Source organism: Mirounga angustirostris, unplaced genomic scaffold (assembly GCF_029215605.1).
Source record: "Mirounga angustirostris isolate CCGP_5_RB_7025 unplaced genomic scaffold, mMirAng1.0.hap1 SCAF_10, whole genome shotgun sequence".
NCBI classification, from domain to species: domain Eukaryota; kingdom Metazoa; phylum Chordata; class Mammalia; order Carnivora; family Phocidae; genus Mirounga; species Mirounga angustirostris.
Genome location: NW_026991718.1, coordinates 12,485,907 through 12,511,779, shown reverse-complemented (window position 1 = coordinate 12,511,779; position 25,873 = coordinate 12,485,907). Strand labels below are relative to the sequence as shown.

Below are 25,873 nucleotides of genomic sequence, written 5' to 3'. Positions count from 1 at the left end.
TATACTCAGAAGCGAGCCCCACTTACCTGTTTGTGATGCTGCATAAATGACTAGGCAATGCCTATAAAATGCTCTCAGCCTTTGCTCAAAGGTCCCCATATATGTGTCATTACTTTGTTGATGGTGATTTTGGAGTTGGTGTGGGCTTTGTGGGTGGTGAGGCAGAGTCCCCTAGAGGGACTGACTCATTTTGTCTAAGCTGCCAAAAATTGATGCAATCAAAAATTTCTGGATTTACCTGGCTAGCCAAATATTGAGATCAACTGACCATGGAAAAGTATCAGAGGGTTTGGACTTGGAAGAGACTAGAAGAAGTCTTACCTTGAAGCCTTGCAAATTAGAGATGGACCGAGAGAGAAGAGAGGAAGAATGAAAGTAGAAATAACCTAAGGGTGGAAATAGTGAAAATCATTTTTAAAATTTGGTAGCGAAGTTGCATCAAGCACTCCGTTAGGTACTAATTAATTATCTGCCTATATGTTATCTCATTCATGTTTCTATCTAGCACACAGTGGCATCAATAAATGTCGGTTGCGTAAACAACCTTGTATGGTACATCCTATTACCCCTGTTTTATATGTGTGATGATCAAAGAAGCAGGAAGTTGAGAAACCTGCCCAAAGTCATACTGCTCTAAGCGGGAGAGAGCCCAGATTGAAATCTTGACCTCACTGCAAAGTTTCTGCACAGTTCCCATGACTCCCCTGCCTCTAGTCGTCCACTTTCTTTCCCTCTCACCACTGTGTACTTCATCACCAGTGTCCCCCTTTCAGATCCTGGGCTATGTCATCTTTCTGCATTGTTGGCCATCATTTGACACTATTTTTCCAGATCTTAGAAATGTATTGCTCCCTCTTCTCTTTGGGAGGAGATGGGTGGATGCTGTTGTGTATCATTTTTTACCCATCTTGGAAGCCAGTACCTATATCTTCCAGATTTGCCATATGTAAGGGATCTATTCCATATATAATGCTCCTTACTTTCAAAGGCAGGGTTTTTTCTCAAATAACTGCGAAGAATCAAATTAGGCCCATAACCTTCATATGGGAGAAGAACCAGAGACATCTTGCTGCTTTATTAATATGTTTATAAATTGTTGGGGAAATCGCCAAAGAAATGCAAGACGGGATTGAATGGCTCACTCATACAATTGGCATTCACTGAGTGCCATGTTTTTATGTATCAGGTGCTCTTCAAAGTACTAGAAGGATACAAAGAATAATAACACACAGATGCTGGATTCAAAGAGTTCATAGTCTAGGCAGGAGGCACTTATAGTCTATGTTCATTATTTGCAGATTTCATGTTTGTGACTTTGCCCACTCCCTGAAATGTATTTGTAACCTCAAAATCAATACTCTGGGTACTTTTCCAATGTGTCATTTTCCAACGTGCACCAAGCAGTGAGAAACTCAAGTCGCCAACACTCATGTTCCTAGCGGAGGTTGACTGAGGCAAAATTGACTTCTTATTCGGCTCCATACTGTGAACACGTGCCCTTTCCATGGCCTACTTAGGGCCAGGCTTTTCATATTTTTGTGGTTTTTGTTGGCCATTGTATGTTTAAAATGGCCCCCGTGCATAGTGCTCCTAAGTGTGCAAAGGGGTGGTGTGTCTTATGGAGAAAACACACATTAGGCAAACTTCATCCAAGCATGAGTTACAGTGCTATTGGCCAGTTCAATGTTAATGAATCAAACCATATAAGGTGACATTAAATAAGGTGTTTTCAATAGAAACAGATGCAAGACACAGTCTGGTGAAGGTGATGGTAAAGGTGTGAGTGCAAAACTATAGAAACACACAAGAAAGAACAATGGACTCCACCCAGGAGAGCTGAAGGAGGCATTATAGAGGGGTTGCTTATGAGCTGGGATTTAAAAAAAAAAAAAAAAGTAGAAACTCAATGAATGAACCAGGATGGAAGGTCGTTCAAGGCAGACTGGAACCATGTGCAAAGCAAGGGAAATCTGAAAGAGCCTGACATGCTCAGGGATTGAAAAAAGGATTTAAGTCAGATATTTTAAGTCACAGCCTCCAAATCATCCACATGCAGAATTTGCAGGCATTACCAAATTTCTCCACACAGTTTGGACTGTGATTTTTTGCAACAAGGAAGTGTGTGGTATGTCAGCTGTGAAAATTGGCTCAATATTCATAATCAAATCTATTATGCTCCCTCTGAAGCCTGGGCCATGTTTCCGTAGAAACCCCTGGTTACATAAAGGAACCCTGGCCTGTAATTGGCAAGAACCTCCACCACCTTTGGAAGCCATTATAGTAAGCCGGAGGGAAAACAAGTGCTATATAATTCCTGCTGGAGGAAAGTAAACTGGGAGGACAAAAATCAAGATTCCTGGGGGGCCTGGGTGGCTCAGTCAGTTGAGCATCCGACTCTTGATTGCAGCTCAGGTCATGATCTCAGGGTTGTGGGACAGAGCGTGGGACTCTGCGCTCAGTGGGAAGTCTGCTTGGGATTCTCTCTTTTCCTATGCCCCTCCCCCTGTTCAGGCTCTCTAAATAAATAAATAAATAAATAAATAAATAAATAAATAAATAAAATCTTTAAAATAAGATAAAATAAAGATTCCTTCCTGGAGAGTGGCAAACAGAGAGCACTGTAGGGCTTTGGGATACGGTATCAATCATTCAGCCTCTGCCTCTCATCCTCATCTATGAATCAACCCAGTAACCAGCTCATCCGCAATCAACACTAACTGTGTGGCCAGCATTATTCAAGGCACTAGGAGGCAACACATACACATACCCGATTGCTCTGTCCTTCACAGCTACAGAGCAGTTTACGTTAGCCTTCCCATCAACCTTCTGAGGTGGGTTTTATTACTTCCATTTTATAGAAGAGAAAACCAAAACTCCAGAGTAACTTAAGTGCACACAGCCAGTGAGTGGCAGAATCAGGATTTATGCTCAGCTTCGATTTCACATCAAGTGGAAGTTCTATCCATGTCTCAGAGAAGGTCCTTGTCCTCGAGAAACTTGTATGTGTGATGACTCAGAGAGGTAAGTGGCTCAGATTGTTAGTTTCATAGGAATTCAGAGTAAAGAAGCACGAACCACTGGCCCCAGACATCATGAGCATCAGAACAGGTTGGTCTTTGATAGCTGGAGATGGGAGAGGGAATCATCCTAGGTGTCAGAGAAGCAAAGGTTCAGAAGCAGAAATGATCTTTTGGAGGAAGGGACTTACTCTGAGAAAGAAAACCTAATTTGTCCAGGAATTTAGAGGGAACATTCTCCCAGCCCTAGAATGGATCTCAGTGGATGTCGAGGAGCCCCACGTGAGATCAGCCCTTGTGGCTTTGTCTCCATAGAGGATGCTCATCCTTCATGACCCTGCCATTCCATTCCGTAAATATTAGTGGGCACCAAGTTTGTGCCACGTATTGTTCTCTGCACTGGGGATGTTCAGAGAATGTGTTTTCAAATGTGAGAGAGTAGAACCTGATCCCTGGGGGGCAGCCCACGCCCCCCCCCCCCCCCCCCCGGTGATGATGGTATTTTTCACCTGACCATTCTCATTGCTGCCTTTTCTTTCTCCACCCAATCCCCAAGCACACTTCATCTGTTGTCAGACTCTGTATCTGACGCTCGGGTCAAGGCCACCCAGTTCCCTGAAGCTGCCAGGGTCAAGGGTAGCCTTCCTGGGCTGGTGTTCTGGTTCTTCACTCTCAGCCACTTTGTGCTATCCTTCAGACACTGCAGCCACACCAAACCCCTTTCCACCAGGGCCTCCCTCTACCTGGAGTGTCAATGACCCCATTTCTTGCCTATTGAAGACTAACTCACCCCTCAGGATTCAGCTTAAAAGAATCTACTTCCCGTTTCTCCCAATCTCGATGAATTCCTTCTTGGCCTAGGCCTATACACCAAATGCCCCTATTTTCGCCTGCTTTCTTTTCTGCCTGGTCATAAACCAGGCCTGGCAATCTGTCTGAATCCTCCTCAGGGCCAGGGACCTGGGTCTTTATGCCATCATTTAGCACAGCCTGGCCCTGTGTCAAAGCTCAAGAAATCTCTTTTTAAAAAATAAATACATGAAGAGGATGTCCTTGAAACTAAACTAGTTCAGTTTTAAAGTGAATTTAATTAAGACATTAAGGTTCATTTTAGCAAACTTATATTGTGAATGAAAACCATCTGAAATTTAATCTCAACCTACCTGCCCCTTCAATGACAGTTTAATTTCACTATAATCTTTATTATAGTAACCTCTAACCCTGTTATTAGTATTACTAATGAAGTTGAAAGACCATGTCATCTGATTATTGTGTCTTAGGAAACATTTAATTGTTAAATTCCACACTGATAATTAGAAACCCTATCATTTCATAATGGGCTAGGCAATGTTTTACAGGTATCCCTCAATTACTGAAACAGAAGCCATCTTTTAAGTGTGTGGAAGTGAAATCTCATACATCAAATAGTCTCTTCTCATCAACCTAAGCTATATTATTATTAGAGACAGACCGTGTAAAGTAAGGAGTATTCCTGTGGTCCGAAATGATAGTGTTTTATGGGGTGAATGGCATCTGTGGCTGGCTCATCCTTGTCCTTTCCAGAGCCTGGCCAGGTCCGAGGTGGAGAGAATAAGCCAGAAGTTGTGGTGTGTGGATGTATGGGGGTGCGCTAAGAAGGCTCTTCTGATAGAGCCGCCCAAAGGTAAAATGGACTGTCTTTGCAGGGATCGACAACTGAGGCTGGGCGGGGCATGAGGGGCCTTGACCCCCAAATGAAGAAGGGGAAAGTGTTTGTTTGTTTGTTTAAGATTTTATTTATTTATTTGAGAGAGAGAGAGCACATGAGAGGGGGGAGGGTCAGAGGGAGAAGCAGACTCCCCGCTGAGCAGGGAGTCCGATGCGGGACTCGATCCCGGGACTCCAGGATCATGACCTGAGCCGAAGGCAGTCGCTCAACCAACTGAGCCACCCAGGCGCCCGAAAGTGTTTGTTCTAAGGACACTTCCAATTGGGAGAATATTTCGTTCTAACTAGACTGTGCCCTCCTGGGCCTTACCCGAATTCCTACCAAAACCCAGAGCAGGAGCCATGCTAGGCAGCTCACAGAAGCTTTCCAGAGTCTGAAGGAGGCTGGGTTGGCATCACCTTACGCATGGGGACAGAACTCAGAAAGGAGATGGCGTTGAACAAAGTCTCCCGAAGCTCTCCACACTCTGGGACCTGGGCACCTTATACTCCCAGCCCACACACCCGCTGAAACTGACCGGGCTTCCCGCACAGGGCTAGGCCCATTGTAGGGGTTTAATAAATGTTTCATGATGCTCTGGCTGACTGGGAAAGGAAGCAGGAGAAGGCCCCCCCACCCCCTCACCCCTCCCAAGAGGAGCTCTGACTCACAACCTGTTTGGCACCGTGCACCTCTCCGGTTTCCTGGATCTCTCTCTCTAATGCAGAAAGCCTCCATGGCAGATGTTTTAAAACAATGATCATGACAATGACACCTTAATCCCCTACACTCCCCTTGCATCATAGAATTTTTAAAAATATTTTTGCAGGCTTACTCTTCTGGGTAGTTAGGTTATTTGGATCGATCATTTGCAAGACTTTTTTGGTGGTCCCATCAGATCGCTGCAGCCCCCAGGGCTGGGAATCTCCTCATAGTATGAACACGGAAGGACGGGGAGGAAGGCCGGCTTCAGAACCCAAAGTAATGTGAGAGTGAGGATAGAGGTTAGGGTGGTCTGGCTGGTGGCGCGGGCACTAAATTGAGGGTGGGCGTGCGCGTCTAGGGACTGATTGCAGGGTCTTTCTCCGGTTTTCGTGGAGGGAATAATGGGTATGAAGGAATTCCGTGTGTAGAAGCAGCAAGGGCTGGTCCCGGCTTCCTCTCGGAGGCCAATGCCAAGGGGCCAAGGCCGAAAGGAGGGCAGGGGCTACCGTGTGCGGGGTTAGCCCGCACCAGCTCCCGGGCGCGGAAGGGCTCGCCGCGCGCGTGTGGGGCGAGGCGGGTGCCAGCGGGGGTGGGGAGCCCGGGGGGCCGGGGCGGGGCGGGGCGGCCGCAGCGGGCCGGGCTGGGGGCGGGCCGGGGCGGGCCGGGGCGGGGCGGGCCGGGGCGGGGCTCCGGGGCCGTCTCGCAGGCTGCGGCGGCCGCGGGAGAGGCGTCCACAGCGGCGGCGGCTGGGGCAGCGGTGGACGCGCGGCCGAGCTGGGCGGCGGCGACCCCGGGTGAGCGCAGCGCGGACGCGGCGGGGGCGCGGCGGGGGCGCGGCGGGGAGCGCGGGTGGGGGTCGGCAGGGAAGGGGGCTCCGGAGGCGCCGGGGCGAGCCCTGCCATCCTTCCCCAGCTCCCGACGCCCCTGCAGCCTTCAGGGGAGGGGGGGAGGGAGGGAGAGCGGAGGACCCAGTCCTTCAGCCCTTCTCCAGCCATCCGCCGTCCAGATGTCCGTCTGTGCGCCCGTTGCCCCGCTCCCCAGGGCTGCCTCCTGATTGTGTTCCCCGATCACCCCTGTCACCCCTCAGCCACGCGGTCCCCCGGTCCCCCCGCCCCCAGCCAGGTATCTTCAGCTCCAAAGCCATTTCTCCAGGACACCCCAACCTTCTGCTTCCCCCTTCCCATCACCAGAGGCCCAGGCTCCCCACCTCTCTCTACAGAGCCAGAAGCAAGGATGATCCCCCTCCCCAGTGCCTGCACACCTGGACCATTCCGCTGCAGCCTGCCCCAGATGTTCTTAGCCAGTCAGCGCACTGCTGTGCCTAGGACCCAGGCCTCCTGGCCCTATCACCTTCCTCCTCCTGAGAATCCCAGTCTGGCAAAAGGGACTTTACAGATCTTACGCTTTGGGAACAATTTGACCCACTTCCCAAAAGGCTGGTCCCAGGCCAGCCATGCAATTTGTTGGAGACACCTGTCTTGCCTGCCAGCTGAAGGACTAAGAAGCCTCTGTCATAATGGGCCAGTGGGTACCTGGATCCTTCTCCAGGCTGTCCTGACTTGCTGGCCAGTGTCCCCAGGGACCAGAACCAAGACCTTTGCCATTTAAGACCCCCAGAAGTATATGCTGACCCCACCCCCCAGATCCTCAGAATTCCCCCAGCCACTGTGTTGGACGTGTAGGGTCCAGTACTGATGGGCCACCCTTCTGGGCCCGGTCTCCTCGCCCATGTCCCTGTTTCCCTGTTTGCTCCCCAGGGACTCCAGGGCAGAGTAATGGGGCAGGTGTTTTGGGCCTCGGTCGCCCCCACAGCTCTGTGGCCCTCCTGCCTTACTCTGTTGGAAACTTTTCCCGTCTTTCACCATCACCATCCCTCTGGATAGGGCCTGGGCCATCTTCATAGCACTGAGTCTCCAGGGCACAGCAGGCTGGGCTGGGATCTTGAAGGACTGGGACCCGTGCTGCATGAGGGCCAGCAGGAGGAGGGTGGCTGCTAGCCAGGTCAGGCTGGGCATCTGGGCCTGGGGACTAAGGCTTTAGGGTGGGTCCTTGGCTTTCACTGAGCTCCGAATGGGGTCCCAGGCTCGCTTTGCTGTGAAGAGAGGAGGCAGAGCAGGGGCTGTTTTTCCTGCGTGCTTCTGACTGTCTTGTGTTGCTATGGTGACAGTTTTGCCTCTCTTCCTCCTCCTTACTCTTCTGGGAGCTGGTTTTTATTGGTCTGTTGTCCTGTCTTTTATGGCTCTAATTTCTCCTTTCTACTTGCTCTGAAATAAACAGTCATAAACATGGGCACTGGGCCCAGGCTGGGGGCTGGCAGAACTTCACCTCCTTCTGGCCCTGGGCTCCAGCGAGGGGAGAGAGGTGGGGACAGACCTGCCCACACTCCCTCCTGCCCTCAGCTCTGGGAAGCGGGCAGCGCCGCCGTCTCGGGCACACGGTGCCTTGCATCCTACCTCGGTGCTAATAAGAGATTCCATGTGTACTGGAGGAGCTCACTGAGGTTCATGACAGCGCTGTGTGGTAGGGACTGTCCCCACTTTGCAGATGACAAAACTGAGCTCAGAGTGAGCCTTCTCCCTCGGGTCACACTGGATTTAGCACCGAGTCAGTGCTCCGTTTTTGTTCAATGAATGAAACAGTGATGGAACTGGCACCAAACGCCCATCTCCCTGACTTCCCACCCTGTGGGCTTCCTGGTCTTGCTCCTCCCGGGACAGCAGAGCCCCCTAAACCCTGTGTTCTGGGGGTGCTGCTGACTCCCACAGTGGCAGGCTGCCAGGGAGCTGCCTGTCAGGTCTCTGGTGCACCCTTGACCCCAACTGTGGGAGACCCAAGTTGAGAGGAGAGTGAAGCCACTTGTGACTTCCTGTTTTTTTACTCAGCCCCCAGAAGCATTCAGTTTGCTTTTGCTCTCCGGGCCTAGATGCAACTGGGTAAGTCAGGGGCACTGAGAGCCAAGTTAACCCACTCCCCCGCTCCGCCCCCATCCCAGCCAGCCCTGAGTGAGGAGTTCAGCGTTTGCCAGGGCCACAGGGTCACCGACTGTCAGCTGTCGGTGACACTCTCCAGAGAAGCTGCCCCCTCTCTTCCCTTTTATTTTCCCTTCCTCACACACACTCTTCTTTCCCACCCTCTTCCCTTCACTTTGCCTATCTATGCTCCAGGCTTGGTAACATGAAAAGACTAGGGAATCAACAGCCTCATTGCCGGATGTCGGCCCTGGGGAACTCAGTTCACTCCTATGGGCCTCAGTTTACCGTCTTTAAAATGGGGCTGACAGCATCTGTTCCAATCGCCGTGTTTGCTTGTTCCTGAAGGATGGTAAGGAGTAGCCTGAAGAGGGTACTTTGAAGATTTGAAAGCCTGAAGCACCGATAATGTCTTCATCCCGTTGGGAAATCTCAGTGTTGCAGAGACCCTGAGCTCCTGCCCAGAGATGGAAAGCTGACCTAGGAATCATTAAGCTGTGATAGCTCAGGTCTGGGAGGCATTGTCTAAAGTCATCTTGTCCAGCCTTGATGTTGAATTCACTTCCATTCATGCACTTGACCTTCACTGAGCATCTACTCTGTACCAAATACAGTTTTGGCAACTGGGCATTTAAAACACTGTCCATTATTCCTTTTTTCAAAGAACGTAGTCAGACATAGAAAGAGATCCTTATGATGCGTCAGAGAGGTGGTGTGATGAAGGGGAAGTTGGGGTGATGTGGGGCCCCAGATGCCTTGACTAGGTCACCCATTAAGGTTGAATCAGGCAGCCTGTGCTTGGTGGTTACAACATAGTTGTCCTACCGCTGCCTGCTTGGGGAGCCCGAGTCCAGCCCTCACTGCGATGGGGTGATTGCTGCAGAGCCCCTCACTCAGCTGCTGAGCAGGAACAGCAGAGGCCTATGGCAGGGGAAGCAAGTCCTGCCTTCCTTGCTGAGTTTCGACTCGTCGACCCAGTATCCTCTGGTTCCTAGTTCATCCAAGTTAAAATCCTTTCTCAGAAGCTGCATGGTGTGATTGGAAGGAAGTGGATCCTCGAGTCAGCTATGAATCCAGACTCTGCTGCTGCTGTGTCTCAGCTGGGGGATCCTGAAGGACTAACAGCTCCGAGCCTCAGTTTGTGTACCTGTAAAATGGCAACACTGATACTTGCCTTCCAGGAAGTAAATGATCTTATGTCTTTATGGCTTCTGGCATGGTGCCCACCTCACAGTAGACTTGCCCTTATTTACTTTCATTGATTAGAAAAGAGTTCTCAGTTACTGGGCCTCTGGGTCCTCTTAGAACTGCGGTGGGGAGCTCTTTGGACTAATTCTGGCCTTCAGAGATCTATTCGTTATCTGGGAAGGTTAAAAATTGCCCATGCTTTGGTTCTTCAACTGTTGGTTAGTCTTTTGAGTTATCTCTCGCCAGATAAACTATACTCCACAAAACGGTGCCTCTATGCAAATCACCAACACTTTGGCTTTCTCAAAGGGGAACGAATTTGAAATGGCCAAAAAACACTCTGAGTTTCAAGCATAGGTTACTATCTGTGAGAATATTTTAATTTGATATAAACCCACATGTTTATTTTTGCTTCACTGCCTTTGATTTTGGTGTCAAATGCAAAAATTCATTGTTCAGACCAGTGTCAGGGAGCTTATCGCCTATATGTTCTAGGCGATTTATGGTTTCAGGCCTTATTTGCAAGGTTTTAATCCATTTCGAGTTCATTTTCATGTACGGTGTAAGATAGTGGTCCAGTTTCGTTCTTTTGCATGTGGCTGTCCAGTTTTCCCAGCACCATTTGTTGAAGAGACTGTCCTTTCCCCGTTGTATATTCTTGGCCCCTTTGTCAAAGAATACTTGAAAATGAATGCTTCATACGTTTCATACTGGACATGTTTAGCTTCCTTTTTTTAAAGTTACCATATATATGTTATACATTTTTCTCAAATCATCACCAGAACTCTGTGACATTAGTATTCTTGTCCCCTTTTTATAGTTAGGGAAACCGGGAAAGGCAAGGTAACTTGCAAAGAGTCCATCAGCTAGTAAGGGACAGGGCCAGAATTTAAAACTGGGTCCTGCTTGCACTTTCTGCCATAGTATACAGTCTTGTCATTTCCTTGGCTGGTGTGTCAGTGACCTAAAATAATTGTGTTTGGAGAAGGAGAGCAGATTTCAATGGGAGTGGAACTGGTCAGTAACTTAGACTCATAGTAAATATTTAGAGACTTTATTAAGGGTTTTGCTCTCAGCGTAGCATTAATAAAGCTTTGTGCAGTTGGTGAAGGCCTCATTCCTAGAAGTGATGAATGGAAGAAGAGTCTGATACGTCTGAGTTAAGAGAAAATGTTTGACGATGTTAGAAGTAGCTTCCTTTGTACAAGAATGGATTGTTGCTTTGTCATTGAAATAAATTGAACTGATTTTGTAACTGAACGTATGAATGGAAAACATGACAGGTGCGTCCCAGGGATATATACGGACCGAAGCAACAAGGTCAGAAAATGTGGATGGATGGCTTTTAAATGTGAGGGTGATTTGGATTCAGGCTGGCATTATAACCCACGTCTAGGAAGATGGAGGTATTGAAAAGCAATTACAGAATTGTGCACTCCTAGCCTTTCTCAGGTAATTTAGAAGCCTAATTTCCCTGGTTTGGGGAACCCGTTGTCCCAGTGAATCCAAGTGCTGAAAATGGGTGCCATGTTCACCAGCAATGTGCTTACTGGGTCCAGCTTAGCGCCACAGACAGATGTGCTTCTATTTGCAATTATCTCAGGGTCTGAGTCTGGTGTCTGCTTATTTAATGACTTCACTTTCTAATAAAAATTCTGTATGGTGTAGATAATTAGATCTTTAAAATGAAACTCGGGAAATGGTATGCCCCCAAAGAATTGAACTGCAGTTTTATGATGGATCAAGCATTAAAATGAGATCATTCATTCATTCATTTAACAAATATGTATGGGGTAGGTTCTTGCCCTGTGCTGCACTAGATAAGGAACAGAGATCAATAGGGCATCATCCCTGCCCACAGCTGGTTGTCATTCCAGGGGAGGCCGAGGAGGAGACGCACGCCTAAGTGGAGCTTGGCATTTGTCATACAGAGTGCCGTGTGCCAGAGAGAGGGAAATGTAATCGTTTCAACTCTTACTCCAAGAGTTACTATTGTGTTATTTGTGGAGCACCTGAATTACACCTGACATGTTTCAGGGAAGAGGGGGAAAGCACGCGGCTTGGACAGCTGATGACCCGGGCGTGGCTCTTAGCTCTGCTCCTCGCTGCCTGGGTCCGTTTCTCTGTCGGTAAAACGGGAAGGTTGAATTTGAAGACTTAAAAGAGTCCTTCTGCATCGAGGAGCCTGATGATTCTAATACGCCCGGGGGGCTCCTTTTCCTGAGTGAGAGGGGAAGAGGCAAATCTGGCAGCCTTAGTCAGTGGGGCTGCCGAGGCCGAGCTGGGGAGGGCGAGAGCCAAGGGTGTTTTCAAATAATCCTCTCAAAGAGCAGAGAAACCTTGCGCTCCTTCCCAGAAAGGGAACCGCTGTTCTGGTTGAGCATCAGATAAATGAGTGGAAGTCAAGGCCAATGACAACAGGGAGAGACAAAAGGGATGCAGGAGCTCAGCAGAGGCGGGGAGGAGAGTCACCAGCTTACTCTCACTTTCCATGGTCCCTGCTGACATGGAGATGGAGGGCTTGGCTTCACAGAAGCCTTGGCTACTGCAATTGTTTTAAGTTAATGTCCTTTTAAAAAAATAATAATTTGGTTTGATGATTCCCAGGCTTTAGAATAAATGAAAATGCACAATCATCTTAGGATCGTGAGGAACAATGACAAACACACAACTTCCTCAACACTCCATCAAGTCCTGTCTTTCCCATTGACCACCAAACACAGGCCCCTCCAATAGCAACCACGGGACTGGGTCCCAGTCGCCTAGAGTAGCATGGCAGCGTGCTGTGGCTGGGGGACGAGCAAATTCTCATCTGTCTGAGTCTCGTGGTCCTCTTGGTCCAGCGTGGGCCACAACACCTTCTGAGCCATGTAAATTATTGTTGGCAGCAATCGTGAGCATTTAGGATCACTTTTAGCCATCTTCTGACGAACTTTTGAAAGAGATATCCTCATTCTGGTTGGGGGAACAGAAATGCAGAGGTGTTGATGAACTTGCATCAAGTCACCTCATTAAGGAAGGTTGTGGGCTGCTGCCTGAAGCCACCTCTATGTGCCTGCAAAGCCTGGTCTCTCTCTACCACCGACACGAGAGATGAGAACCGTGCCTATGTGAGGAGCGTGGAATTAAGAAGCATGCATCTTGGGTAGAATCCTCATCTTCAAGAGCTAGATGTGCTTCCATACCTTGAAATTGAAAGAAGAAGAAGAAGAAGAAGAAGAAGAAGCAGCAGCAGCAAAGAAAATAGAGCCGTATTTTCAGTGCTTCCCCATCTCTGCATTGGGCTGATGTCCTTGGAGGGTGTCCTTTGCTCAGCCCACTTCATCAGAGAATGCCATCCAGCAGTAATGAGCTGAGCCTCTGGTGTGTGCAGCATATGTCCTTGCTGAGCTGTGGAGCCCACCCAATTGAGACAGGTTGTGCAGAACTTATATTTCAGACCTCTCCCTGCGACAGCTGGAGGTCACAGGAACGCGTGAGAACTGTGGTCTTAGCTCACAGAATGACGGACTTGCTTGTCCTCGAAACTGGAATGACACCTTTGGTCTACTTCCTCTATTGTACAAAAACTGAGGTCAAGAGAAAGAGACAGATAGATGGGGAGCCAATACCAGAGGCTTTTCCAAGGCTGGGGCAAGAATTCAGCTTCGCTAGAGCTGCAACTGGGCTCTACCTCTTTGAGAGGTCTAGAGGTGAAAGGAGCATCTAGAAGTTCTGGGAAAATATCCCGGGGCTACAAGGCGAACGTGCCCCTGGAAGCAAACAAACCTGGATTGAAATCCTGGCTCTTCGCCTCAGCAAATTCCTTAGGCTTGCTAAGGTTCCTAAGTTTGTCATTTATGAGCTGAAGTTAATAATATTTGTGTCTCAGGCATATTGTAAAGGACAAATTAATTAAACATATGTCAGTCTCCCTTTTTTTGCCTGCTCTTTGAAGAAAATTTGAAAAGTTTTTGCTACTTCCTTTAGGCTCCTCTTTATTTGTTGTTTGGGGTGAAAAATGACACGGGGCTTTTCCTTGCTCCTGACAAAGCCCCCGAATCCACTCCTCTGGGTTGATATTTCTAGCTGTTATTACTTGAATTGAAGCTGGCTGTAGTGTTTGCTGGAGTGTAAGACAAGGGTTGTACTTTATAAGGAATGCGTCTCCCCACCCTTAGTCTTTTTCTTATTTATTTATTGTGTGTGTGTGTGTTTTCTTTCTGGAGTGTTGAGGTTTCAAATCTGGGCCCTTGAGTGCCTTCAGATAGAATAAATGAGGTTGTAAGCTATTTTCTGACATTCCCTTCTTTGCAAGTCCAAAATCCAAAATACTCTGAAAAGTTAAAGTTTTGTCTTTCATAGCTCATTTGGAGGCAAAAGCTGGCCTGATCGTACATAAGATTATTTATAGTTTCTATTTATACCACTCTAGGTGAGTAAGATTTTTCATCAGATAGATGAGTGCCCCTGACCCTGCCCAGGGTATACATAACGTAGTATATGCACTATATTATTGTTCTAAAATCTGAAAGATTCTGAATTTGGAAGTACATGTGGGGAAGAAATTTCAAAGAAGTGTTTGTGGGCTTCTTCTTCAAAAGCCCATAGGAACAAACAGCATCCCTTGGGTTGGGGGGTTGGGAAGGCATGGGTGGGGCCCTCGAGACTCCTACCTTTCGTACCAGATGGTATGGTGACATGGTTCATCCGTTGCTCATCAAAAGCCTTAAAGCATATTTTGTATGTGATATGTATTATATGCTGTATTCCTACAATAAAGTAAGCTAGAGAAAAGAAAATGTTGAGAAAATCATAAGGAAGAGAAAATATATTTATAGTACTGTACTGCAATTGTCAAAAAAAAAAATCTATGTATAAGTGGACCCGCACAGTTCAAACCTGTGTTATTGAAGGATCCGCTGTAATAGGGAAAAAAATTAAATGACCATCCTTGGCACAGACCCAAAACAACAGGAGCAACAACAACAACAAAACTTTTTGTTTTTTTTTAAGATTTTTATTTATTTATTTGAGAGAGAGAATGAGAGAGAGAGCACATGAGGCGGGGAGGGTCAGAGGGAGAAGCAGACTCTCTGCTGAGCAGGGAGCCAGGTGCGGGACTCGATCCTGGGACTCCAGGATCATGACCTGAGCCGAAGGCAGTTGCTCAACCAACTGAGCCACCCAGGCGCCCAACAACAAAACTTTTTAAAGCATCGGTTCCAAAGTTTCATTGAGACAAAGTAATTTTTTTTTAAAATTCCATAGAACTAAAAATAAGCTGGGAATTTTTGGTCTAGTGTGGCTTATAGTCCAATTTCATCATTGGCCTTTGGAGGAAGGTGGAAGGGAATTTTTAAATCCTACTCATCATTTTAGCCGTGTGAGGAGGAACCAGGGCCTGAATAGTTGAGCCAGGGGAAGTGAAAGCGGCCGGCAGAGCGTGAGAAGGTCTTGCTTCTTATCTTGGGTCTGCTCTTGACTTGTTGAGTCAGCTTGAGCATGTTGCTTCCCTTCTCCCAGCCCTAGGAACTCAGTTTCTAAGTAATAAAGTCTTTCTTTCTCCCTGTCTGAGAGGCTAGGAGTGGAGGTGGGGGCCCCAGCAGAGTGAAAAGCGCTGAGCGACTTGCTGGCTGTGTTCTGGTAGCTTGCATCCGGCCTCCACACGGACTGGAGAGGGAGGCCAAGAGGCTGCCCCCCGCACTCTGCATCGGTTTCCTCCGGCTGTTCCTTCTCACGACACTGATCCTCTCATTCCTGGGGTTGGTTTGTGTGGGATCCACGGGGGCACCAGCACCTGCACGGATGCCCAGCAAGGGCTCAGTGGTCTCCAGCAAGCGTTGCAGGTGACCGGGTCCCTGCTGCAGGTGGCCGGTCCCTGCGGTTGCTGTCATGACTAGGGTTGTTGTCGAGATCATGGCTCGGCATCGCTGAGGAGATGTCAGGAAGGAGCGTGAAAGTTCCCTATTGCAGAGCGTGGGACCAGGGGAAGGTCTGCCCAAAGGAAATGGAATAGTCTGCACCTTTGTGGGCTAAGCATTGATTAGAGAACACGTAGGGAAAGGGCTTTGGGGACCAACCTCATTCTCTCTCTCTTATTTCTTTGCCTTTTAAGTTTACACTTAATGTATCATAATTCTGGCTTTTGCCAGGTTGAGCATTTTACATGTCCTCCCAGATCTAACAACGTTGAAGAAGTCGGTAACTCTGCCTCTCCCTGAGCACCCACCCCGATCCTCTCACCTAGCAGTGACTCGTGTTAGGAACCAAGGGCCTGACTGTGGACAGGGGTTTCCACCACGGAGAAGTGACCTTGAATTTTAGGATCCTGAGGCCCTTCTGTTTGCAGAGACTGTGGGAGCCACTGGGGAGCGGGAAAGATGGTTGATACCGGGACACACTGAGGTGGGGGTCCTTCTGAGGATGGCTGGTGCTTATAAGTTAGAGAGGCCTGGGCTCCTGCATGTGTGTGTGGGTGTGCATGCATGTGTTAGGGAGTCCTTTCAAATTCTGGGAGGTGCTGCCAAGGCCTGAGCCCTGCTAGGTGCTCTCTGAGCAAGGCTCCACCTCGACCTGAGCCCTGGTTTTCGCGTAGCTCACTGGGGAACTGACCACTGAGGTGCTCCCCCAGGGCTAAGGGACCCTTTGTGTTTCAAGGACCAGTGTGACCCCTGAGATCGGCAATTCTGGGCTTCACTGGCAGGAGGCAACTAAATTATGTTTCTTAGGGAGAAATAGCTAACCCTTTTGCTTTGGAAGCACAGAACCCTGTCAAATCTTATTCTAGACATACTTGAAAACATTCAAATCCTTTGAGCTTATTACTTTAAAGATAAAATCAATGAAAGAAAAACCGAATATAAAGTTTAAAAAATAAAGGACAAGGAAAATAGTCAGTTTTATTTAATAGCCAATTGGGGGACATAGAAAGATGATGAAAGAGAAGGAAAAAGAGAAACCCAGAAGGGTAACTGTGGCGGCTGCCTCTGCCCTAGGAAACGGGGGTCCTTGGGTCCTCTTGTGCAAGCTCAGCAGAGTCGGGAGCCTGGAGGGGAGGGGGAAGAAGGAACAGAAGTAGGGAGCTAGGGATCCTGGCTCAGTTCCGCTTCCTAAGCTTCCGAGGAGCAGGAAGCCCTAGCGGGATATGGAGGGAGCACTGCCTGGGGAGTCCCTGGGGAACTGAGGTCTGCCACTGACTCACTAACCTTCTGTAATCATCCTCCCTCTCTGGATCCCAGTCACTGTCTAATGAGTGGGTTTCACTAGATGAAGTGTAAAGCAATTCCTGGGGTTGATGAGGGAAGTCTGGCCCCAGACTCCGGGCCCAAGGCTCTCAAGGAGATGGAGAGGGTTGCCTGGCTCTGGCCTGTAGTGGTGGCCTCCTTCCCCATAGGGTCCATATGGGGCTTTCCTTCCTCATGCCAGGAGGCAAGCGTGTAAGCGCCTGCCTGCATGAATGAAGTGCTATAGGCGTATGTCCTATTTTGTCCTCCTTTTAAACCACTGTGTCAAGACGCCATCCCTCCTCCTCCCTTTTTTACACTGTTCAGTCGGTAACCTGCTAGTGAGGTTGTGGGTTGTATAAATTTATCCGTTCAACCTCAACTTCAGGAAGTACTTTGAGTAGCTCATATAAACAAAAATAGCAACGGTGTTTTTGATATTTCATGGTATATGCACATGAATTATTTTTATGACCCAGGACCAACAGGGCCCCTCATCTTTCAAAGCACACTCAAATGTTCAATTATATTAATAGTAATGAATTATGCTCTTCAGCATGCATTGAGCACCTATTAATTCCATTTTGCTAGGCTGTTTATGTACATTTCTCACCCTAGAGACAACCTTGCAAGGTAGATCTATTGATTTCTCTTTTGAAGATAAAGACAAGGAAGTCAAGAGAATTTTACAAACTTGCTTTGAGACATGGGATTGAAAATGGGGCCCCAGGATTTTGACTCAGATCTGCCTGGCTCTCAAAGTCCTCCACTTTCCCACACCACATAGTTCACTGCTTCCAGGCCACAATCTTATTTTTTTAGGAAAATACGGATTTTTTTTTCCTGCCGTGACTCTCCTTAAGCCTCAGAAAATAAAATCTGAGTTGGAGTTTGTTGCCTTTTTCCAGAATGGCGACCTGAGCCCTGGTTTTCATGTAGCTCACTGGGGAATTGGCTCTCCCTACTGTAATGTAAACTTCATGCAATCATTGTATTTCCACATAGCAAACTTTGACTCTGCACTTCCAAAGAGGCAGACACTGTTCTGGAAGCTTTTATGTGTCATTTAGTAGGAGACGATGTGGACTTTATTTTACAGAGGGCAAAACTCAGACTCAGATGCAATTATTTACACAAAGGCAAATAGCATATGACAAGTGGCGGTTTGCTTTGTGAATTAACGGTTTAGAATATAGTTCTATAGCGTTCTTGGGATTTTGCTTTTGGCCTGGGACCGAAGCATCCCTTGTTAAACCGCAAGATCAAGTTCAGCTAACCCACCCAGCTCACACCCTCATTGTGCCTGGCTTCCTCAGTCTCTGTCTGCTGCGGTTGGAACTTGATTTGGTGGTTGTGGAGAAAGGCATGGTTCCTCTTGTCCTTTTCCATCTTGCATTAGCCTGCACCATCCTCAGCTCATTTTAGTTCGTTTGAACTCCTGTTTTAGTTTCATTGCTCATCATAGACTTGCCAATATTATGTATTAGCTTCCTATTACAGAGGAGAAAGCGGTAATATGATTTACCCAAGATCACATGTGGGCTAGGCATTCTCTTGCTGAAATGATTTTTTTTTTAATTTTTTATTTAAATTCAATTAGCCAACATATAGTACATCATTAGTTTCAGATAATTTTGTTTGATAATTTATTAGTTGCGTATGACACCCAGTGCTCATTGCATCATGTGCCCTCCTTAATGCCCATCACCCAGTTACCCCATCCCCCCCACCCCCCTCCAGCAACCCTCAGTTTGTTTCCCAGAGTCAAGAGTCTCTCATGGTTTGTCTCCCTCTCTGATTTCTTCCCATTCAGTTTTCCCGTCCTCACCCTTTGATCCTCTGTGCTGTTTCTTACACCTTGAATGTGCCCAATCTCATCTGAAATGCTTTTTATTTACCCAAAAGATCCTTTGAGTTTCAGTTCTGGTGTTACCCTCTCCAAGATACATCCCCCAACTCCCTGCCAAATCCATCCATTCATCATCCATCCATCTATCCATCTACTTTTTCAACAAATACTTATTGAGCACTCACAGTGTGTTGGGGCCTTTCTCCTCTGTGTCAATTTCTGGAGATTCAGCAGTGAAGCCAACAGGCAAAACTCCTTGCCCCCATGAAACTTTATTCCATGGGGGAAAGATGGGCTATGAGCATGTATATTATGTTAGACATCCTATGTTCCATGAAGAAGAATGAAGCAGAGATGGTGTACAGAGTGAGGGGTGAGTGGGGGGAAGAGTTGCTACTTGGAGTTGGGTGGTCAGGGAAGTCCTTGTGAAAGGTGAGGATGAGGGCAAGTCTGCAGGAAGTGAGAGAATGAACCATATAGCTTGCTAGGGGAAGCGTGCTCCAGGAAGAGAGAAAGCGGAATAGGTGTACCCAGCCCACTGACGGGCCAACAAGGAGACCAGGGCTTGTAGCCGAGTGGACAGGTGGGCAGCGGCAGGCAGACATGTCGGGGCGATAGCCTTGGGCTGGCCTGTGATTTCAGTGCTCTCCTGCTGTCCCCTCTGACTGAGAGCCTTCACCTTTTCCGCTGCTCTGTCCCCATACTGGTCTGTGCACCCTGGAGGGAAGGCCTCTTATATCCATGGTTTTCACATCCCCAGCCCCCAGCTCAGGCCTAGGGGAGAGGAATAGTGCAGCATTTATAACTCTACTCCTTTTCTTCTTCTTTTTTTATGGCCAAGTGTTCTCATTAAAGACTATTTGTGATTCTTTTGATAAAAAATGGTTATTTTGAAGGAATGCCTCTTCTAAACTCCAATTAGCCAGTTCCTTTTTGGACAGCCATCAAACGGATGGACTCACTAGGGAGAGAATAAGGTGCCAGGAAAAAGCTGGAAGCGAAAGTTGCAGAGAGGAGGGCATTCACTGGAGTCCAGAGGAAGAGGGCCTCACCAGAAATCCCCAGGGATTTAGCAGGACAGCCCAGTTCCCTGCTGGGGACTGGTGTTTACAGAAAGTGACCACAGGCTGGAACGAGGAGGCTCTCGAGAAACCCTCAAAGCGTGTCAGGAGACCAGCCAGGACTTTCCACTCACTGCTTCTCAGAGGATAGCTGGGGAGGGGGGACCCCCAGGGATCTGGAAGCCCTCATCTCAGGAGACCTTTCTGGAAAGAAAAGAGCATTTCCCCTGCTAGGAAGTTTCCCCTCATGGAGTGGAACAGTGGTCTCTGAGAGGCTTGGGCTGCTTCTGAGGTGGGGCAGGAACATGTGGAATGCAGCTGGGCTAAGAGATGAGGGCAGGGCAGAAGCGTGTGGCCTTCAGTCACGTGCCAGCATCGGGGACCGCCCATGACTGTCGGCTCCCACCTTCCTATCTGCTCCCAGTCAGAATCCTGCATCCTCAGGACAAAGGGGACTTACAGCCACTTGGCCCAACTCCTATCCCTTGGTGCAAGTAGCTCAGTAGGGTCGAAGCAAGGGGGTCTGGGGAAGGGGAACCGAAGCCAGACATCCTGAAGTCTGTGAGAAGTCATTAAGGAATCGCAACAAGGCAGTGGTGAAATTGGACTTTCAACCAGAGGGACTTGTGTGTCAAAGCGGGTGTGACATACTTACAAAACTGCGGAGAGTTCACCGATGAGAGTCGGGGAGGAGAGTCATTCCTTTATAGCTGGGGTGTCAGGTGGTGGGCTTGTTTAAAAGTAATAAAGTGGGGAAAAGAAAAGTTTGTCTCATAATTATTCAACAACATATATATTTTTTTGAGAATGGACCATGGGCAGGCACTGTGCAAGGTGCTTGTGCAGCTGGATCCCCATGCCCTCACGGAGTCTCCATTCTACCGGGACTTCTAGAACTGTTCTTCAGGACACTTGAGATAAGATCACTTGAATGCCCTGGCTTCAGATGCATGTTGCAAATCTTTAAAAGTGGGGGAATACACATTCACAGTACCTGATGTTCGAAGAACAGGGAGCGAGGTCTGTACCCGCCAATGACCTGTTGAAAGCAAGTCCCAGCCTTGCCCAGCTCTCCTCTCTTCCTTATTGGTGGAGTTGACCTTCTTTCCTTGCAGCCCTCCCCCTCGGGGATCTGATGAACATAACAAACTTTGAAAACAAGTTAAAAGCGCTCTATAAATTGCAAGGTGTTACTCACCTGCCTGGGAGGGACCTCCCTTAGCAATGTGGCACCTGTGAGAAGTCTGGATGAAGCCTAACGTTTGTTCGCAACCCAATCGTTAGAAACCTTGCTTCCCCTGGTATGTCTCTGACAGCCTGTATGGGCTTTCTTCTAGCTTTCAGAATGGCTTTTCCTGACTTTATGTTAGTGTCTGGCTTCTGCAGGCCTTTAAAAAACCTTCACGTGTATATGTGTATCTGAGTGCTATGGGGCTGATTGTATTTTTTGGTGGATATCACACTAAAGAAAGAAAAAGGCTGGGATGGTCGCTCAGGGTCTGAAAAGCCTGGGGTGCTGTATGAAAATAGCATCTGTGGGTAGAGAGCGGAGAGGGAGGTGTCAGAAGTCAGCCTCGCTTGGGTCAGGGTAGGAAACCAATAGTGTGAATGAAAAGCAGCCTCGCAGGGTGCCAACTCTCTCAGACCCCCAAATATAGCTTTTGAAAACTGAGCTTTCTGGTGAAAAGATTAGCTGTTGCTGAATGCCTTCCGTGTATGTCAGTAAGCTGGGACAGAGAGTGTAAAGCCTGCCTGAAATGTGTCTAAATCAATAATGAAGGTGACTCACTCACACCCACTCCTGTTGAAAGGAGCTTTTTTTGAAAAGTGAAAATAAGAGGGAAAGAAGAGAATAAAGCAAAGACCGAGAACAATTGGTTTGGATTTAAAACAATAGGAATAAGAGAATTGAATTAGTCACTCCAAACAGATCCTGTGAGCCTTTGTCCTGAATTACTACCTCCCTGACAAGGTTTTAAGGTCATGGTTTCTTTATGCTATTTCCTGATAAAATGACACACTGTTCCCAGTGCTGGCTTCAGGCATGTGCCAGGCATCCTGGGGATACGTGACATGGAGCTGCTGAGGGGCTACTCTGGAAACTCAGGAAGCCTTGCTATGGCCAGAGAACAGCCATTGTCCCTGAGAAGTTTCAGTAGGACCACGTGGAGCCCCTCAGCCGTGGGGCAGGAGAGCTGAAGCTGGCCTCCCCCCACCCTGCTGCCCACTCAGTTCAATGTAGATGGAAGCTTAGTCCTTTGGTTCTGCATTTCTTTTACTGTAGATCTCTTGTTCTTTGGCTAGATCATCCCTGATCTCAGGAAATGGCCCAGAGACCAGGGAAACCTGTGTAGTTTGCTAGTGTTTTAATCAATCTACAGTTTGCAAAAGAAATTTTTACACTAAAGATGTGTCAGTCCTGTTTTTAATCACACTGGGCTATGATAACACCTATGATTTTGTTTCTAGTGCCTTCATCTCTTTGCTGTTTGATTCTGGGCCATCACTTAACCACTCTTAGGTCTTGGGGACTTCATCCATAAACTGGACATAATTCCTTTTTGCTGTCCTCAACATTACTACCTATGAAATGATTTTATAGGTGATAATGTGGTGTATTCGTCAGCTTTGCTGCGGTGAGAAATAGCCCCCAAATTTCAGTGGTTGTGGCAACAAGCATCTCTCTTATGTCACATGTTGGGGGCTGCAGATTGGCTTTGGTGGTATTGCTCCACATTTCTTATTCTGGCACCTGGGCTGAAGGGACAGGTGCTTCTGGGAGTGTGTCATGCTCATGACAGAAGGAAGAGAGTGAGCAAGGTGGCAGAAACTGCAGGTGCTTCCTGAAGCTTCTGCTTTATTCTACTTACATTCCATTTGCTAAACAGGGCAAAGGGCCAAGTCCTCTATCAGGTGTGTCCCCCTCCCATGGGAGGGGAGGTCGGACATGCAAGTCACGTGGCAGCCAGACAGGCAATATAATCTTTTTACAGTTGAGAAGACAATGGAGCCTAACCCATACCTTATAAACCTATGAAACAAGATGGGCGTGTTAGGTTCCTAGTAAGATAATATTGAGCTGCTATTTCATGTTGATATTTTAGTTAACTGAAATACGCTGACCTAGCCAACATTTGATTACACTAGAAGATAGGTGCTCCAGGATGGAGGAAATTTTATGTCATTTACCCCCAATATGCTGGGGGTAAAACCTAGCACCGAGCCTGGAAAATAGTAGGTAACAGTACATACTAGGTGTGCTGAATAACCGCATGAGGTCACACTGCTCTAATTCTCTGGGAACTCAAAAGCCAAATATAATTAAGGTTTCCACAGTCTATTTAAGATGAGAAAATTTGGCAAAGCACGGGTTTTAACTGCACACTAGATAAACAGGTTATCAGTGTATTTCTTAAATTCAAACATAATCACATCTCCGAAGCCTTTCTTTCTTTTATGTTGGAACTCCTGTCATTACATCAAAGAACTCTCATGCAAACATAACTCAAGGTCCCCAGCAGCGCTGATGACCTCTGTCCTCATCAGGGGCAATAATAACAGTGCTATTGGCCATTGTTGTGTCTTTGGGGCTTTCCAGAGCTCAGATTATTCCTCCTATCTTTTGTTGTTGTTCTTAACCTGTCTCGCTGGTAGTCTCTTACATTTAAAGAAAAGAAAACCAAGATGCCAAAATGCGAGGGCAGGGCCAAAGGCTGTGCAGTGGGCGTGGGCCCCTGCTCCCCCAGCTGTGTGATCTCAGGCTAGTTACTCAACCTCTCTGTGTCTCATTGTTCCCATCTGCAAAGTGTGGATCATAATAGCATCTTCCTCCCAGGGTGTTGCGAGGAGCTATTGGGGTAATATGTGTGAAGGCTTTGGAACCATGCTTAGCAGTAGTGAGTGCTCAGGACGTTCATGATCCATTTTATTTATTTATTTATTTAAGATTTTATTTATTTATTTGACAGAGAGAGACACAGCGAGAGAGGGAACACAAGCAGGGGGAGTGGGAGAGGGAGAAGAAGGCTTCCCGCGGAGCAGGGAACCCGATGTGGGGCTCGATCCCAGGACCCCGGGATCATGACCTGAGCTGAAGGCAGATGCTTAACGACCGAGCCACCCAGGCGCCTCTCATGATCCATTTTAATGAGTAGCTCTGTCCAGCCTCAGCACTGAAGGGAGAGCCAGAGCAGAAATGAGGTCTTGGATTGTGACTGGGATGTGGGACCCCATGGACTCAGGGACTGAGATGGGCAGTGAGGAAGCGAGGACCCTGCAGCAGACGTGGCCATGCTCCTGTCTGAAGAAATCTCATGACATGGTGCAGAGACTGGAAAACTCCTCAGGTACAGGGCCTTCATCACTGCTGTCCCTGAGCTTGGGTGGGGGGTAGGGTGCGTCTGCGAGATTTCCAGTTCGGGCAGGGCTTCTAGTCAGTTCCAGCCTGTGGGCCTCCCATTGCTATGATGATGACTTGGGCAAGAGCTTTCCAAAGCAATCCTCAGTTGAGACGCCAGGGACATCCACAGGGATGTTGTTCATCTTTGTCTCTGGCCTCGAGTGATGGCCTGGGTTAAGCAGTGCCCGCCTGTCTATCAAAGGCATCAAGCCTCTGCACGTGGCTCCAGAAGCAGGTTCGGAGCTGTCTTCAGGTGAGAGGGTTCCAGATGAAAGGTAGGCAGGCGCCTCTCCACCCAGATGTCCCCCATAGTAGGAGGTGCCTCGCATGCATATAAGATCCTCTGGGGGTCCTTGCAAGCCCTCCACAGCCCTTTCCTTCTAAGACCTTGAACAGACAATGTTCCAAGAGGCCAGTGTGTATTGTATTGTGAACTTGAAAAACATGACGTGTCATTCTGCTTCTCCGTCTATAACTGAGATTTACCTTTCCTCTAATGGCATTGAATTTAAATAATTTCATCTGGAGCATCCAGAAACTTTAAAATCCATTTCAACATCTAACCCTTTTGTCACCAGGATTAACAGGTACTATTAGCAAATTGAAACAACTCATTTAGAATGCTGTGTTTTTGTACTACTGGAAAATGTAGACCTTATTTCCATTTTATCATTTTTCCCTTCTGCTGGTGTTAGGGGGGTAGGACGTTCTGCTCTAAAACGTATCATTCAAGGGTGCATGGACACTGCTTTCCAGGTTGATTCCTACTTCTGATGTCTCCCTTACTCTGCACAATAGCTCTGGAAATGACACCTTATTATTTATGCCCATTTTATTGAAGAGGGAACTAAAGCCCAGGGGCTCATGTGAGCACTTGGCTCAGGTTATGATAGCTGATCAGTGGAGGGGCCACGACTTGAACCTGGAAGCAGATGTGGCCCGGAGTATGTGGTCTTGGCCCCTGCACAGGGTAGGGGCATCGGTCAGTTGCACGAGGATCACATCGACCTTTCTGAGGGTACTTTGGCCCTCGCAGTTTGGGCCAAAGTGAGTTAGGATTTGTGTTTATGAAAACCTTCCCACTTTGGCTCAAAGTGTATATATGAGGGTGGTTTTAGCAGTTAGGAGAAATGGACACCTGCACAGAAGGCCCAGTCTGCAAGGGAGGGAGGAGAGCTCAGGATAATCCAGTCTGGGCTCCCTGGTGGGTGAGCTCTTCCCATCCATTCCCTGTTGTCAGCTTCTACCCAAGACTGATTGTTTCCCCTTCTGCTCACGTGCATTGGCAACAGGACTGTGACGACTGAGCCTGGTTCATTCATAAATTTATTCCCTACGTCTGTCGACAAATATTTATTAGCACTTGTTATGTCCCTGGCACTGAACAAAATGCAGCCCCAAGTTTTACCTTTCATGCACACATGCGCGCACGCACACACACACACATTGACCTACACACACACTATGTGAGGCCATGGGGAGCCCTCTGGGAGGAAGTGGAGCTGGGTAGTGCGGGGAGAGAGTGAAGGAGGTTCGTGCCTATGTGGGTGGTTCAGAGGAGGCGTTCTGATGAGCAGACTCCTGAAAGAAGTGGGAGATGGGCCTCGGCAGTGTCTGCAGGGAGAGGTGGACTGTATAAGGCAGAAGGAAGAAAAAGTAAGAGTGTGTTTTGCTGGTTCAAAGACAGGAGAAAAGAGCCAGCGGGATGTGTGGGGGAGTGAATGAAGCCAGAGTGGTGAGGGGAGAGCTGGAAGTCGGACAAGACCTGAAGGGCCTTGCGGAATGGGTCTCTA

At 48.0% G+C, this 25,873-nt stretch overlaps 1 protein-coding gene across 3 annotated transcripts in view; it reads left to right on the top strand.

The window, feature by feature from the left end:
* The first annotated feature begins 6,091 nt into the window (after positions 1-6,091).
* CYRIA (CYFIP related Rac1 interactor A) overlaps positions 6,092-25,873 on the top strand; it is a 105,027-nt gene continuing 85,245 nt past the window's right edge. For 2 of the 3 annotated variants that reach the window (XM_064571902.1, XM_045884121.3), the window contains exon 1: positions 6,093-6,203. The gene's annotated coding sequence lies outside the window, so the exon portion shown is untranslated. Of the gene's footprint in view, positions 6,204-25,873 lie in introns of all 3 variants that reach the window. The other variant, XM_045884122.3, reaches the window with a different exon arrangement.